Source organism: Bos indicus, chromosome 19 (assembly GCF_029378745.1).
Source record: "Bos indicus isolate NIAB-ARS_2022 breed Sahiwal x Tharparkar chromosome 19, NIAB-ARS_B.indTharparkar_mat_pri_1.0, whole genome shotgun sequence".
NCBI lineage: Eukaryota > Metazoa > Chordata > Mammalia > Artiodactyla > Bovidae > Bos > Bos indicus.
Genome location: NC_091778.1, coordinates 8,129,911 through 8,147,986, shown reverse-complemented (window position 1 = coordinate 8,147,986; position 18,076 = coordinate 8,129,911). Strand labels below are relative to the sequence as shown.

Sequence of the window (18,076 nt, the reverse complement as noted above, 5' to 3'; positions counted from 1 at the left end):
TGGCCCATGGCCTCCTTCCTCCACCTCAAAAGCCAGCAATGTCAAGTGGAGTCCTTCTGGCATCACTCTGACCTTGCTTATATCATCATTTCTCCTTCTCTGACTTTGATTCTTCTGCCTCCCTCTTCAGCTTTTAAGGACCCTTGAGAGTACAGCTGGCTTCACGTGAATAATCCAGCATGTTCCCTAAATTAAGATAGTTGAGAAGCCAGTCTCCCAAGGTAAAAGAATAACACATACATAGGGTTAACAGGCACATGAACAGATGCTCAGCATTTCTCATCTGAGAAATGCAAAAGAAAATCACAATGAGGTATCATCTCACATCAATAAGAATGGCTATCATTAAAAAGTCTATAAATAAGGCACATTGCAGAGGGTATGGAGAAAACGGAACCCTCCTACACTGTTCATAGGAATGGAAATTGGTGCAACCACTATGGAAACTCCTTAGAAAACTAAAAATAGAATTGCTATATGATCCAGCAATTCCGCTTCTGCTAAATATCCAGAAAAAAAGAAAGAAAACTCTGATATCTAAAAATGATATCTAAAATGCACCTTAATGTTCACAGCAGCACTGTTTACTATTGCCAATATATACAAGGAACTTAAGTGTACATCAACAGATGAATGGATAAAGATGTGAGAGAGAGATATATAATTGAATATTATATACATTATAATATTATGTTATTATATAATAATATATAATTATAATATATTTAATATATTATAATTTTATTCATATATATTTATATAATTATTATAATATATATAGTAATGATATAATAATTATAATATAAATATATGTTATATATTTGTATATTATATATAATATATCTATATTATATTATATATCATAGATATATAATATAATTCAATATAATATATTATATAATATAATTATCTTAATTATATTATATAATGTATGCTGCTGCCAAGTCGTTTCAGTCGTGTCCGACTCTGTGCGACCCCATGGACTACAACCCACCAGGCTCCTCCATCCATGGGATTTTCTGGGCAACAGTAGTGGGGTGCCATTGCCTTCTCCCATATAATGTATATTTATATATAAATATATATTTATATTATATATAATATAATATAATACATATATAATTATATTATTATATGTATAATATAATAGTATAGATCTATTATATTATATATTATATTATATACAATTACAATATATTATAATAATATATTATTATAATCTATATCCAAAAAATGTATATCCAAAACAGAAACAGGTTTACAGACATAGAAAATAATGTTAGGGTAGCCAAAGGGGATGTGGGGAGGGACAAATTAGAGTTATGGGATTAACAGATACAAAATCAAGAAGGATTTACTGTATAACTCAGAAAATTATATACATTATCTACAAAATCTATAATGGAAAATAATCTGCAAAAAATGAATTATTATGCTGTATACCTGAAACTAAAACATATTGTAAATCAAGTATACTTCGGTTTAAGAAAAGATCCACTGATTGACAATCTTATTCCATCGGCAAACTTAATTCCTTATTACTATATATGGACATCTTTGAGGAAGGGGCATTATTCTGCCAAGAGTAATATAGCTTTACAGTTGTGTATAAATCCCCTCACCACTCACACAGTATATGAAAGTACCAGTTTCCTTATATCCTCACTAATACTTGGTCTTAGCGAGAGACGGAAAATAAACTCCATAGTAGTAACCTAGCTTATAGTAGTCACTCAAAAATTCCTTTTGATTGAATAAATGAATGAATGCCCTTTAAAGTTGTGTTTCCCCTATCACTGAGTTGAGCATCTTGTCATACATGTGTTGGCCGTTTGTACTTTCTTTCCTGTAAATTGCCTGGTCTTCACTTTTGCCCATTTTTTCCTTTGAAGCATTATTTCCTTATTAATTTGGTTATGTTTAAGTCATCATCCCAAATAAGACACAAAGAGCTTTTTCTGCAGACCTGTTTCTCATTACATTTTTCTTGAGAGGTGGAGAATGGTACAGAAAACATAAATATGGAGGCAACATGGACTTGCAGTTAGAGGTGCGGTTCCTAGGTTCAACTCTGTTGCTAGAGCAGGTGTGTGACCTTAAGTAAGGTCCCTTCTCTCTGTTTCCCTTCCACACAATGATGTTTTTACACTCCGTAGCCTCTAATACCGGAGAAGGCAATGACAATCCACTCCAGTACTCTTGCCTGGAAAATCCCATGGGCGGAGGAACCTGATAAGCAGCAGTCCACGGGGTCGCTAGGAGTCGGACACAACTGAGCGACTTCACTTTCACTTTTCACTTCCATGCATTGGAGAAGGAAATGGCAACCCACTCCAGTGTTCTTGCCTGGAGAGTCCCAGGGACGGGGGAGCCTGGTGGGCTGCCGTCTATGGGGTTGCACAGAGTCGGACACGACTGAAGCGACTTAAAGGCAGCAGCAGCAGCAGCCTCTAATACCCCATTTCTGTTATGATTATCAGTTAGTTTACAAATTAAGGGATTATTTATCATTTCTCTCTGGTTAACTGGATCCTGAGGGTCAGTGGAATTCCACCCTCATCTCTCCCAGGCATGTAGTCAGTCTGCTCAGTCTGCTCAGATGCCAGTTAGTCACTCAAATACCACTTACTCAGAGACTCTGTCTTTCCCTGTGGGTATGTGACTGTGTCTCTTCAATTTATGATAACAAATAACTGTCATCATAGCTACTATTTTGGCAAACTAACAGAGTCCAACACTTATTTCCCATGCCCTCTGCACTGTATTTTTACAACAGTTCTGTGAGGAGGCTAACATTAGTGTTCCCATTTTACAGATGAAAATGTTGAGATACGGAAAGTGGCATAGCACTTTCTGAGGGCAACGTGATGGTCTTTAACAGTGGCAAAGTTTAATTGCCCATATAGTTTAACTCAGTTCATTCCTTTCCAGGGAATTCATTCTACATAAATCTTACAGAGATGCATACACACACACACACACACACACACACACACACACGCACACTCTTATGCCCACACACACATATTTGTGTGTAGGTCAGTATACATCTGGTATGTTTGTAGCAGTAAAGAAATGGAAACAATCTACACTCTAGCAATAGGACAAACAAGAGATAAACTATGGTAATTATAGAATGAGACACGAGGAGATTGTTTAAAAGAATCAGGTGGATCTATGTACACTGGCTTGAGGAGGGCATGGTGATCCACTTTAGTATTCTTGCCTGGAGAAACCCACGGACAGAGGAGCTTGGCAGGCTACAGTCCATGGGGTCATACAGTTAGATATGCATATGACTGGAGTGACAGCTGGCATGCAGAAAGCACAAGGACATATTATTAAGTGAAAAAAAAGCTAGTTGCAAACCAAAATAATATACACTGTGATGCTATTTACCAGTTTGGAATAATCCAATGTCATTGAGTGCATTTGCTTTTATATATAATCTACAATTATGTGTATTCTTGTATATTTTTAAGAAAAAAGTTATCTACAGGTTATCCACCAGCTACTGGTGGTTTTTCTGAAAGGGAAAGGAAGTGGATTTGGTCTGGGGGTATGGGTTAAAATTTTTCCTTTTTTTTCTCTATACATTTGTTCTGCTTGGCTATTCTACAATCATGTATTACTCTAATAGTTTAAGAAGTTAAAGTTGGAGTGAAAAGAAAGAACCGGAGGCTGTAGAAAACTGACTTTTGTAGAAAGCAGACTAGCTCTTTGTATTAATGACTCATAAAAACAGTAAATCAGATTAAAGGAGCAACCACAGCTAACCTTTCGTCTTCACCATTCTGGACAGAGGCCACCTTTCAGGAAGTCAGGTCCCTCAGAAATGAGCTTACTGCATTCTTTAGCCCATGAACAAACTCCAGAATTAGACAATGCATAACTCATCCTGGATTTGTAAAAATAACTTCTTGCTGTAATAAAAGACTCTGGCCTTCATTGTAATAGCAATTGCCCTAAATGATAATTCATATAACACTAAAACCATTTTATTTTGTACAATGAAATTCCAAGAGTGGATTGAATCTATGAAGCAAAGACAATTTCACCTGTAGTTAGCTGCCTGAGGAGTTGCCCTGGCTTTAAGTCAAAATATATGTCCCAGAGACTATGCCCTAGATTCAGACCATAGGCTCCGTGCTCTGATGACCAGTTCCATCCCTGATTCAGTGGCTGGGCTGCTAGGGGAGCAGCCATTCTGCTCATAATGCTTTCAAGCTCTTCAGATTTAATGGAATAAACTCCATGAGTTTTGCCCCCAGGGCCTTCTATCTTTTAAGCCTATGGGCTCTCTCCCCTCATGCCCAGAGCAGAGCCAAAGGTGTGGCTCTATTTTTTTCTTCATCTCTTTTTGTTTGCTTGCTTGTTTTATTTTTCCTCCTGTATGCATTTGTATCAAGAGATTTGTTCCCAATAATCCAGCTTTGTGGCCATAAATATTTTTTGCTAGTGATGAGAAGTGTTGGTTTAAACACTTACTGGTATGACTTTTAAGTACGTCACGCTGCAGCCTCAGCAAAAGTAAGATCTTATTTCAAAGAGAGAGAGATTCATAGTTGCCCAGGGAGAGCTGTAAGCCCTGACTAAGGGGCATTTGAGCAGGTCTGATAGATCTATGCCTGGCAGAGACTTAGGGAAGCAGCTCACCAGGTTTTTGTAGATCAGGGTCCAGTTAACCAGACAGAAACTACTTGTGGAGGTGGAGAATGTGGGGGTGAAAACAGGCAAAGAGCCAGGAGCACAGAGATTTGGGTCCCCTCCAAGTCACAGGAAGGAAGAAAATGGATGCTTATTCAAGTTCGAAAGGCCAGCAGCAAGAATGCCAAGGGGCAGGGTGTGCAGGCTGACAAAGGAGACCAGGAGCCAACCCCTAACCCTGGGAAAGAAGGGAAGACTTACCCCAGGTGCTCAGGATGGCCAGGGTCAGCGCCCAGGGGCCCGAAGGCTGGTCCTCCGGACTCCAGGGTGAAGTTGCTCAGCTCTGTTTATACTCCTCACCATGGTTCCCAACCAGGAACTGGGAGCTCTCTGCTTTCTCTGAAAACACAGACGCTGCAGTGGCAGGCCGCTCGGGCACTGCGTGTGCAGGGGCATACCCCTGCTAGAAGCGTCCTTGTAGCAGGCGAGGAATGGCACTTTAGGCTGGCACTTCTTTCCCCTTTCCTTCCCCCAGGAATCTATTGGGGCTGGTACTTTGTTGCCTGCAGCACGGTTTGAAGGAAAGAGTTCAAACCGAGTGTCAGTGGATCCAAATTTTATTCTTGGCCTTCATTAATTCACCACAGACGTATTGAGTGTCTATGTTATACCACACACTAGGCTCTGGAGTTATAAAGTGAACAAAAGAGAGAAAGACACAACTGAATTCACAGGCCAGTATGGGAGACAGACTTTAATCAACTAATCCCACAGGGAAACATAATCATGGACTGGGTGATGAAGAAAGGTCTTCAGGCGATGCACTTAGAATGGGAGCAGAGGAAGGAACACCTAGCCTGATAAATCAGGAAGGCTTCCCTGGAAAGCAGGGAAAAAAAAAAAAAAGTAAAATTAACTAGATGGATGCAGAGGCAGCATTCTAGACAGAAGGAATAACAAATGCAAAGACCCTGAGATAGGAAGGATAGTATACGATGTTTAGGAGAGAAGTCCAAGTGGTTAGCACATGACAATTAGAGACAATCTCAATCTGAAGTTGAAGCCTGGCAGGGTCAGCCAAGCACTTTTTATTTGTTTGCTTGTTTTAATAATAGGAAATTTCAATTGACCAACAATATTGTTAATAGGAGTACTCCTTGCAAACAAGCACCACAAACTAACCAACCTCTACTAGCCTTTGGGCTTCCCTGGTGACTCAGACAGAAAAGAGTCTGCCTGCAATGCAGGAGACCCAGGTTCCATCCCTGGGTTGGGAAGATCCCCTGGAGAAGGGAATGGCTACCCAGTCCAGCATTCTTGCCTGGAGAATTCCATGGAAAGAGATACCTGGTGGGCTACAATCCACAGAGTCACAAAGAGTCAGACATGACTGAGCAACTAAGCGTGCACTGGCCCTGAGATAAAGGAAAGTTCAAACACGTGACATAGAAATTCTGAATTCTTGTAAAGGGGCTGTTGGTTGAACTACCTGCCTTTGTATTTTAATATGAACAGTCTCCAAGCAGTGAGCCCTTCTAATTAGCCAGCTGCTGCTGCTAAGTCACTTCAGTTGTCCAACTCTGTGTGACCCCACAGAAGGCAGCCCACCAGGCTCCCCCATCCCAGGGATTCTCCAGGCAAGAACACTGGAGTGGGTTGCCATTTCCTTCTCCAATGCATGAAAGTGAAAAGTGAAAGTGAAGTTGCTCAGTTGTGTCTGACTCTTAGTGACCCCATGGACTGCAGCTTACCAGGCTCCTCCACCCATGGGATTTTCCAGGCAAGATTACTGGAGTGGGGTGCCATTGCCTTCTCCGAATTAGCCAGGCACTGTGTCAAACACCTTATATTCATTATTTCATTTAACCCTTTCAATGATCCCAGTTGGCTATTTATTAGGACTGTTGACAGGTATTCCTGATCTCTCCCTTTCTCAGGATAGAATTGATGTGATAGAATTATACTTCCCCCCTTCTTGAAGTTAAGTATGGCCACATGACTAACTTTAGTCAATCAAACAGAAGGCAAAGTATGTCATTTTCATGGAGAAACATTTAGTTGCTAGTGTTTAAGCCTCAACCTTTCCTTTTAAGTGCCTTTCTAGATCATTTGAGTACAGTTCTCAATCGGTGGTAATTTTGTTCCCAGGGAACATTTGACTATGTCTGCAGATAGCTTTGACTGCTATAATTGGGGGTGGAGGGGTACTACTATTGACATCCAGTTTGTGAAGGCCATGGATGTTGTTGAATATTCTACAATGAAGACAATAACCTCCACAACAAAGAAATATTGAGCCCCAAATGTCAATAGCTCTGTGGTGGAGAAACCTTGGTCTGGGTTGAGTCTCCATCCTCCTGGAGTAACCAGGGACAGCAAGTCCCCTCTGCTGGTGGGTACTAACCATGAGCTTGAGTGAAAAACACACCTTTGTTGTGTTGAGTGACTGACAAATGCAAGATGCTTGTCACCCCAGCATAAACTTCTCACTCCAGCATCCAGCATGACCAAGACAATGATTGCTCACATCTTGTAAACCAAGAATCTGAGACTCAGAGATGGGAAGTAAATTGCCTGAGGCCATACAACTAGCAAAGCTGGGACTTTTACCCAAATTATTTGGATTCCAAAGCCTATATATTAACCATTCTATTAATGATTAACCAAATGTTAGTCATTAAGGATCCTGTTCACAGACCGCAGGGGAAAATGGAACTTTAACCAAGATCCATGAACCCCTCCCAAGGGAAGATAATGGCCTACAAAAGTGTTCTTATTTATCTGAGAGCTATTTGTTGAAGGAATTCAAAAAGATGTTGAGTAACAGATTTAGCTTATACATGAAGATGACATCTCAAAATTTCAGTACTTTGCTTTTGCTCCATGTACTTTCTTAGAAATACAATCCTAATTCTAGTGCTTTGGAGGTTCTCATTACCTCCAGAAAAATTAGGATATTTAGTCACTGTTCAGGACTTTGGAATTGGGTTTAAATGCCAGCCTGCCCTTTCCTGGCTGGGTTATGAAGTTACTTAGCCTCTATGACTCAGTTTCTTTGTCTGTAAAATTAGACGGTGTATCAATAGTATTACTCTCATAAGATTGTCGGGGGATGTAGCATTTAACTTTCTCACATAGTAAGCATGAAACTTTCTCACATAGTAAGTATGATATAAGCATTTATTAAACAAGAGAAATTTTTGGTAAAGAATTAAATAAGAAAAGCAGAGTTCAAGAAAAGAAGTCTCTGTTGCTGTCTAGGATGATGCAGTAATCATCAAAGGGCTGTGGTTGTACAGTTGCAGCCCATCTATTTGAAGGTGGCTGGTAATGTCAGAGACAGTATTGAAAAGAGTCACCACTTGGGCCAGCTCTTTGGGAAAGAGTAGGAGTTAGCTGGTGGTCACAATTCAATGGCATATTTGGGTGAGGTGGGGTTATTTCCCCAGGTAACAAGCTCAGATTCTGGATGAGGTACAATACTAGTAAGCTCTTTTGGGATCTGATATTAGACAATTTTGACTATAGCATAAAAGTTTCCCAACAAGCTCCTTACATGCAACCTCTTCGGTTCAGTTCAGTCATTCAGTTGTATCCGACTCTTTGCTACTCCATGGACTGCAGCATGCCAGGCTTCCCTGTCCATCACCAACTCCCAAAGCTTGCTCAAACTCATGTCTATCGAGTCGGTGATCCATTCCAACCATCCCATCCTCTGCTCAACTACTGCACAATTTCACTTATCTCACATGCTAGCAAAGTAATGCAATCTCTTAAAAATAGAGAAAACAGAGCTAGACGCTGAAGCTGTGGAACACGGGAACAAGCAATGAATAATTTCCCTGTGTTCATCCAGGTACTGCCTTACATGACCTGTCCTGGGAAATTCACTTTTGTGACTTTAAAAACCAATGAAAATTAAAAAAGAAAAAAAATTGTGGTTAGACATTTGCCTTCTTTTGGGAATGTGAGTAGAGTTTTTTTGAAAAGGTTTGCAACCCTCAAACTGGGAGGGGCAGAATCCCATCTCCACTCATGTTTTGAGTTCTTGGGCATCCTGAGGTCTCACTAGGTCTTAGGTTCTCTCAAGGTTGGTCACTTAAGTGCAGCTTCCCTATTTCACTCTCAGAGTAGCTAGTGCCTGGGATCCAAGGTCTTTTCAGCAGCTGAGTTGCCTTCTATCCAGGCTTCAGAGGTGGGAGGAAACCAAAGCCTCCCAAATTTGATCTCTGACATTGAAGAAAAGGAGAACTTTGCCCTTGGATTTTCTTGAGGTTATATTCTTTGGAGCAAGGCATGAGACACAGGCAAAATCAGTTTCATGGGATGTTCCTGAGCACAGCAAGAAGGTGAAGTGGGTATTTCAATTTGCAGTTGGGTAAAAATTTCTCAGCTCCATCTCTCTCCAATAGAGGAATGCTCACTGCTTCAGTCACTCAAGTAAGAGATTGCCCAATAATAACCATTTGTATTTCACTTTATAAACTCTCAATTATTCTCCCTGGAATTTTCTGTTTATTCCTTATCAAAATCCAGAAGGAGGATTTGGTAGGATTGTATAGACTTCAAGATGAAATTTTTGAGGAAGAAACAAATATTGTTCATCCTAGATGAGAAGATGAGAAAACTTAGGTGCAGAAGAGGAAAAGGCTTTCCAAAATTCTATGACAGAATTAAAACTGTTCTGGAATCAAAAACTGAGAGTTAAGATTCAAATCATCAATCTAAGCTGCTAAAAGATGAGCCCACTGATTAATACGGCATCATGATTATCTAGCAGTTAAATCAGTTCACAAGCGTCCATATCATATGTAACCAGGAAAATGCAAATTAAAGCAGCAGTGAGATACTACTACACCCTTGCTGCTGCTGCTGCTGCTGCTAAGTCGCTTCAGTCGTGTCCGACTCTGTGCAACTCCATAGACGGCAGCTCAACAGGCTCCCCCGTCCCTGGGATTCTCCAGGCAAGAACACTGGAGTGGGTTGCCATTTCCTTCTCCTGTGAGGATGTCCCAAATCTAGACCCTTGACAACATCACATGCTGTTGAGAATGTGCAGTAATGGGAACTCCCATTCATTGTGGACAGAATGTAAAATGGTGCAGCCACTTTGGAAGACAATTTGGCAGTTTCTTAGAAAGCTAAACATACTTTCACCATTCAATCCAGCGATTGTGCTCCTTGGTACTTACTCAAATCGATTGAAAATTTATGCATATGGATGTTTATAGCAGCTTTACTTATAATTGCCAAAATTGGGAAGCAACCAAGATGTCTTTCAGTAACTGAATGGCTAAACTGAAGTACATACCAACAAGAGAACTTACTCAGTTTTTAAAAGAAATAAGGTCTATAAAACCATGAAAAGACATGGAAGAATTTAAATGCGTATTACTAAGTTAAAAAGTCAACCTGAAAAGGCTGTATACTGCATGATTTCAACCACAAGATAGTCTGGAACAGGCAAATTTATGTATAAGGATCAGTAGTTGCCAGGATTTATGTACCACTCTGATGGATGATTCAATAACAGCAAAGCCATGCAGGTGTCGAGGCATATGGCAAAACTCTGTATCTTCCAACATCACTGTGAAACTAAATTGCTCTAGAAATAGTCATTTTAAAGAGGAAATAACATATAAAAGAAACTATTATGTCTTTATTTTTTAGTAAGTAGGTTTTTTTTTTTATATAAAACGCAGTAGTTTCTTTTCTATTCTATTTCCTTTTTTAAAAAGACAATTTTTAGAGCAATTTAAGCTTCATAGCAATGTTGGAAGATACAGAGAAGGAAATGGCAATCCACTCCAGCACTCTTGCCTGGAAAATCCCATGGATGGAGGAGCCTGCTGGGCTACAGTCCATGGGGTTGCTAAGAGTTGGACACAACTGAGCGACTTCCCTTTCACTTTCACTTTGACACATGTTAAAGTGCTGCACTCAATATGCCAGCAAATTTGGAAAACTCGGCAGTGGCCACAGGAATGAAAAAGGTCAGTTTTCATTCCAATCCCGAAGAAGGGCAATGCCAAAGAATGTTCAAACTGCCGCACAATAGCATTCATCTCACATGCTAGTAAAGTAATACTCAAAATTCTCCAAGTCAGGCTTCGACAGTATGTGAACTGTGAAATTCCAGATATTCAAGCTGGATTTAGAAAAGGCAGAAGAAGCAGAGGTCAAATTGCCAACATCGACTGGATCATCAAAAAAGCAAGAGAATCCAAGAAAAACATCTACTTCTGCTTTATTGATTATGCCAAAGCCTCTGACTGTGTAGATCACAATAAATTGTGGAAAATTCTTCAAGACATTGGAATGCCAGACCACTTCACCTGCCTCCTAAGAAATCTGTAAGCAGGTCAAGAAGAAACAAAACCGGACATGAAACAACAGACTGGTTCCAAATTGAAAAGGAGTACATCAAGGCTGTATATTATCACCCTGCTTATTTAACATATATGCAGAGTACCTCATGCAAAATACCAGGCTAGATGAAGCACAAACTGGAATCAAGATTGCTGGGAGAAATATCAATAACCTCAGATATGCAGACGACACCACTCTTATGGCAGAAAGTGAAGAGGAACTAAACAGCCTCTTGATGAAAGTGAAAGAGGAGAGTGAAAAAGTTGGCTTAAAGCTCAACATTCAGAAAATGAAGATCATGGCATCTGGTCCCATCACTTCATGACAAGTAGATGGGGAAACAATGGAAACAGTGAGAGATTTTATTTTTTTTCGGCTCCAAAATCATTGCAGATGATGACTGCAGCCATGAAATTAAAAGACGCTTGCTCCTTGGAAGAAAGGCTATGACCAACCTAGATATGGTATTAAAAAGCATACATATTACTTTGCCAACAAAGGTCCATCTATGTTTGACCAAAGTCAAAGCTATGGTTTTTCCAGTAGTCATGTATGGATGTGAGAATTGGACTATAAAGAAAGTTGGGCACCTAAGAATTGATGCTTTTGAACTGTGGTGTTGGAGAAGACTCTTGAGAGTCCCTTGGACTCCAAGGAGATCCAATCAGTCCATACTAAAGGAAATCAGACCTGAATACTATTTGGAAGGACTGATGCTGAAGGTGAGGCTCCAATAGTTTGGCCACCTGATGGGAAGAACTGACTCATTGGTAAAGACCCTGATGCTGGGAAAGATTGAAGGAAGAAGGAGAAGGGGGCTACAGATGATGAGATGGTTGGATGGCATCACTGACTAGATGGACATGATTTCGAGCAAGCTTCGGGAGTTGGTGATGGACAGGGAAGCCTGATATGCTGCAGTCCATGGGGTCGCAAAGAGTCAGACATGACTGAGCCACTGAACTGAACTGAAGTTTTTAAAAATGTTTATTTATTTATTTATGTTTGCCTGTCCTGGGTCTTCATTGCTGTGCAGACTTTCTCTAGTGGCAGCCAGAGGGGGCTACTCTCTGGTTGCAGTTTGTGGGGTTCTCATTGTGGGGGCTTCTCCTGTTGCCAGAGCATGGGCTCCAGGGTGTGCAGGATTCAGTGGTTGCATCTCAGGCTTCAGGAGTTGCATCTCAGTTTTCAGTAGCTGTGCCTGGTGGGCTCCAGAGCAGAGGCTTCGTAGCTGTGGTGCACTGGTTTAGTTGCCGCAGGGCGTGTGGGATCTTCCTGGATCAGGAATTGAATCCATGTATCCTGCATTAGCAGGCAGAGTTTTAACCACTAGACCACAAGGGAAGTCCTATAATGTCTTATACTTCATAATGGCAAGTATTGACAGATGTTATTTCCTATGTGAATATGTGTGTATGAAATTCATATTTTACTATGGGTTGTAGTAAAGTTTAAGTTTCCAAATTCCCTTTCAATGCCAGTCCTTTTATTCCACTTTAGAGCTAGGAAGAAGCAAAAGGGCATCCTCAGGGCAGTAGGGCTCCCATCTGAGGATCTCAAGAGTCTTTTCTGCCACGGAACATTATTTTATGTTGCAGACACAGAGGATATTTACATTTGCTGAGCACACCATGAACAGCTGATCCATTTCCTCTGCCAAGAATATCCCTCCTCTCTGCCCCTATCTCCCTGTCCCCTTCGTGTACCTGATAAATTCCCACGTTTCCTTGACAATCCAGCTCAGTTATTAGTTTCCTTTCACAAATTTCCCTGGTGACCAGGCAGAATGAGCTGCTGCTTCCTGGGTACGTCACACAAGTTTGTGCATACCCATCCTCCGGCTCTTGTTTTATTTTAGGCAGCTGCTTCCATGCCTGCCTCTCCCTCTAGACTGTGGAGTCTTTGAGAACAGAAGTTGTTTATTTCATTTCTGTATCATCAGCCTGGGACACGGGTTTGGAACATAGCATCCACCTGATTGCGCCCGTTGAATTAAACTGTATTCTCTTTCAGCGCATCCTACATCCACAGGACGATCCAGGGAAAGACATCGCTTTCATCTCTTGGAAGGATCGAGCCCTGGGCTGAGATCAGCCAGAGGCCTGCTGTCCACCTCTCAGCAAGATCCCGTGCTGCTGCTGCTGAGGACCAGCCAGCGAAGGAGCCCCCTCCCGCTCACTGCACACAACGCCTCAGCCTTCCGCCAGCAGCAGGGTCCAGGGAAGCTGCTCTTTTCTGCAGTGCTTTTGGCTTTAGCTCAGTCTAGACTTGATACGTAGGAACTGCCACTGACCGGGTTGTGCACCTTGATGCTGTTCGGCTCTGCTCCTCCCTATTCTGCCAGGCAGGAATCCTGCAGAACGTCAGGTTTGGGCAACTCCACGCTGGGGTGTACAGCGCAAGAGGCAAGAGTCTTGTTCAAGTCACTCATGACCTGAGTTGCCTTGCCCTCTCCTTCAGTGCCGATTGACTTTACAAAGGTGACTAAAACTGGCACATTCACTCATTTTACAGATATTCCAGTGGGCACCGTCTCTCAGATCATCAACATAAAGCCTATATTAAGGGGCCCAAATTGTTAGCTGCTGCTGCTGCTAAGTCACTTCAGTCGTGTCCGACTCTGTGCGACCCCATAGATGGCAGCCCACCAGGCTCCCCCGTCCCTGGGATTCTCCAGGCAAGAACACTGGAGTGGGCTGCCATTTCCTTCTCCAGTGCAGGAAAGTGAAAAGTGAAAGTGAAGTCACTCAGTTGTGTCTGACTCCTAGCGACCCCATGGACTGCAACCCATCAGGCTCCTCTGTCCATGGGATTTTCTAGGCAAGAATACTGGAGTGGGGTGCCATTGCTTTCTCTGAATTGTTAACTACTACATGGTAAATGGTTTTTTACATATTTGGCTGTATACTGTTATGAAATATTTAATTTTCAAGGGTGCATGTTTCCCAGAGCCTTAATTTACCTGAACCTAGACCCAATTTTCTCCCTAGGATGTCCATTTTCAGGTTATCATAATACTGTACTAGTGTTGTTAAGTCAACAATTCCCAAAAACATCCTCCATGCCAAAATCACAAGGGGAACTGAAAATACAATTTCTCTGAACCTTACTTTCCAGGAGCCTGAGGTTGGCCAGGATGAGCTGAAGCATCTGTGGCTTTCAGAAGCTTCCCAGGGAATTCTAAAGCTTGTCTGTGTTGGAGAGTCACCTCTTTACATAACTCCATCAAGGAATAAGAGATCCAAAGTTTGTGGACTCCTCAGATGAATAAAATTTATGAATTCAATAGTTTAAACAACTTACCCATTTATGCCACACTGTTTTAAAATTTAATTTATTAAATATAAGCAGAAGGTAAACGGACATACCCCTTCATGGATTACAGCCCTGTCATGGGGAAGGGGCTTGAGTAACTCAATGTAGCTATGAATCATGCTGAGCAGGAGCAGCCAAGACACACAGGTCATAGTGAAGAGTTTTGTTCTAAAACGTGGCCCACTGGAGGAGGAAATGGCAACTCACTCCAGTATTCTTGCCAGAGGAACCCCATGAACAGTATGAAAAGTCAAAAAGATATGACAACACTGAAAAATGAGCCCCTAAGATCAGAAGATGTCCAGTATTCTATTTGGAAGTGCAGACGGCAACTGCTAATAGCTTTGCAAAGAATAAAGCTGCTGGGCCAAAGTGGAAACAATGCTCAATTATGGAACCGGACTTGGAACAGCTAACTGGTTCAAAATTGGGAAAAGAGTATACAACAAGGCTGTATACCGTCACCCTGCTTATTTAACTTATATGCAAAGTACATCCTGCAAAATGCCAGGCTGGATGAATCACAAGCTGGAATCAAGATTGCCAGGAGAAATATTAAGAACCTCAGATATGCAGATGATACCACTCTAACAGCAGAAAGTGAAGAGGAGCTGAAGATCCTCTAGATGAGAGTGAAAGAGGGGCGATGTAAAGTTAGCTTGAACCTCAGCAGTAAAAAAGTGAAGATCATGGTATCAGTCCCTTCACTTCATAGCAAATAGAAGGGGGAAAATTAGAGACAGTGACAAATTTTGCTTTCTTGGGCTTCAAAATCACTGTGGATGGTGACTGCCGCCATGAAATTAAGACATTTACTCTTTGGGAGGAAAGCTATGGCAAACTGAGACAGTATGTTAAAAAAAACAGAGACGTCATTTTGCTGACAAATGTTTGTATAATCAAAGTTATGGTTTTTTTCCAGTAGTCATGTACGGATGTGAGAGTTGGACAACAAAAAAGTCTGAGTGCCAAAGAATTGACACTTTCTAATTGTAGGGCTAGAGAAGACTCTTCAGAGTCCTTTGGACAGGAAAGAGATCAAACCCATCAATTTTAAAGGAAGTCAACCCTGAATATTCATTGGAAGAACTGTTGCTGAAGCTGAAGCTTCAATAATTTGGCCACTTGACATGAAGCCAACTCATTGGAAAAGACCCTGATGCTGGGAAAGATTGAAGGCAAAAGGAGAAGGGGGCAGCAGAGGATGATCTGGTTACATAGTGTCACCAATGGACATGAAATTAAGCAAACCCCAGGAGACAGTAGAGAACAGAGGACCCCAGGCTGTTGTCCACGGGGTCCCAAAGAATCAGACACGACTTTAGTGACTGAACAACAAAGTGAACATAATTTGTCTATTTATTTATGATGAATGATGCCTTGAACGTTAAGTCCTATACTGTGCTCTCATGACATGCTCATGTATGATTGGCTGTATAATTTATCATTTTCCCCTTTACTACTTGGCCTTATAAGCCTGGTTTCTCACACCTTTTCAGCGTTTTCCTCTCAGTGTATGTTTCTGAGAACTTAATATTTAAAAAAGTAGGATCTCCAAATTTGGTGGCCAGAGGGCGACCACATACATTACTAAGTGTTTATATATACATACTCTCTTCAATGAATTGCTTTTTGTACATAACTATGATATGACTTGACTGGAATATGGATGTTGGTGTATTTTTCCAGGGTTGCAGATGGATTCCCAGAGGCACTCCTTGGTGCTGAATGTAGTCCGTGTCTCCAAGGACAGTAACTGGTTGACATGAGAATGGAGTCTTTCAAAACTATATTCTAATCAACATAACCAACGGATAAATGATTGTGGTGCTTTTCAAACTTTAGTATGAAGGAGCCACTAGGTTGCCTGTTTAAAATATAGATCTCAAACCCCTACCTTCAGAGATTATGACATTAAGTCTCTGGGTTGGTCCAGAATCTGCATTTTTAATTGGTGTTCCATATGTTTTGATGCAAATAGCCAATCAACCAGTACTTTTTTGACTAGGTATGGTCATCAGTCAGTTTATTTTTGCATCCAAATCTTCCACTGACCTGACCCCTCAGCTCAAGAGATATACAATTTATCACACAAATTTGACACCATTTTACACCGGTGTGAGTCCTAGTCCATGAGAAATATATACTGAACATGTTGGAGGTTGTGGCAATGACAAGGCTAAAATTTTCTAAGCACTCACTGTTGAGGACTCACTTAGATCCATGGACCTCATTTTGAATATCACCAACATATAGCTCCAGGCTAGAAAGGTTTCATCAGATTGTGAATTGCTGAGAGGTCCCTAACTCTGGCAACACTAGGGGTCCCCATAATAAAGGTTTAGAGAGCAATGGATATCTAACTGGTTAAAGTGTAAGTTGATGAGCAGGTGAGTTTTGGGGCATGTGGTCCAGCTCTGGGAGATGAGAAGGGATGTATTCATTTGTGACGGTAATTCCTTTCCCTTTTGATGAAGGAGAAGTGGGGAGGGAGGGGTTCTGATGAGAAGACAGTGGTGCGGAGCCCTTTCTCAAGAGTCTGCGTTCTTAATCCAGGAAGATCCAGATAGACTCTAAACAACAGCTGGTCATGGAGTCCAAACTGATAGGTTGGCCAGTAAGTGATAATAAAAACCTTAAGTTTTGGCAAACTGAGAATGAGACTAGGGCAAAGGCTTCAGGTGGACAGCTGGGCTTGGTGAAATGAAGAGTATCGAGATTACTAATGCTTTGTTACCTTTCTGCCTCCCAGGACCTTCTCACCCTCTGTGGTTTAGTCACTAAGATTTGTCTGACTCTTGTGACCCAATGGACTATAGTCTGCCCAGCTCTTCTGCTCATGGGATTTTCCAGGCAAGAATACTGGAGTGGATTGCCATTGTCTTCTCCAGGGGATCTTCCTGACCCAGAGATTGAACTTGGATTTCATACGTTGCAGGCAGAATCTTTACCAACTGAGCCACCAGGGAAGCCAATCTGTCTTTGCTGCTGCTGCTGCTGCTGCTGCTAAGTCGCTTCAGTCATGTCTGACTGTGCAACCACATCGACAGAAGCCCACCAGGCTCCCCTGTCCCTGGGATTCTCCAGGCAAGAACACTGGAGTGGGTTGCCATTTCCTTCTCCAATGCATGAAAGTAAAAAGTGGAAGGGAAGTCACTCAGTTGTGTCCGACTCCTAGTGACCCCATGGACCACAGCCTACCAGGCTCCTCCATCCATGGGATTTTCCAGGCAAGAGTACTGGAGTGGGGTGCCATTGCCTTCTCCGAGTCTCTCTCTCTAGGTGATGGCAAAGATACTGGCATTCACTTCAGAAATAAAATATCAAGAACTATCATTAAACAACTGTTTACTATTACTGTTTAATTAACATGCCATAAATAATTATTATGTGCTTTGCTAGATACACGCCAGGGGAAGTTAGATTACTGCACTAAAGTTCTCTCTGTGCTATAGTTTGCTTATGTAATGCAAGTGTGTCCCACAACCTAAGAGGAAATACTGTCTTCAAACAATTTTGTTCCCTAGGTGATGTTCACTGACTAGCTCTGAGAGATCTCTTCTACTTCACCAACTGTAATGATCACTGGAAAAGTTGAACAGCATCTAACCATAGAATCCCAGGACCCATCATAGACTCCTTCCTTAATCTCATTTCCCATATTTGCTTGGTCTCCAAATCCTGTTACATCTTCCTTAATGGCCTTTGAACCATCTCTGTGTTTATCATCCGTTTCTTTGAGTTT

General features: G+C 41.5%; 1 protein-coding gene across 3 annotated transcripts in view; it reads right to left on the bottom strand.

Moving 5' to 3' along the window:
- ANKFN1 (ankyrin repeat and fibronectin type III domain containing 1) overlaps positions 1–18,076 on the bottom strand; it is a 486,838-nt gene that overhangs the window by 430,752 nt on the left and 38,010 nt on the right. For 2 of the 3 annotated variants that reach the window (XM_070772498.1, XM_070772499.1), the window contains exon 1: positions 4,909–8,498. The exons of the other annotated variant lie outside the window; for it this stretch is intronic. The gene's annotated coding sequence lies outside the window, so the exon portion shown is untranslated. Of the gene's footprint in view, positions 1–4,908; positions 8,499–18,076 lie in introns of those variants that run through there. 3 annotated transcript variants of the gene reach the window in all.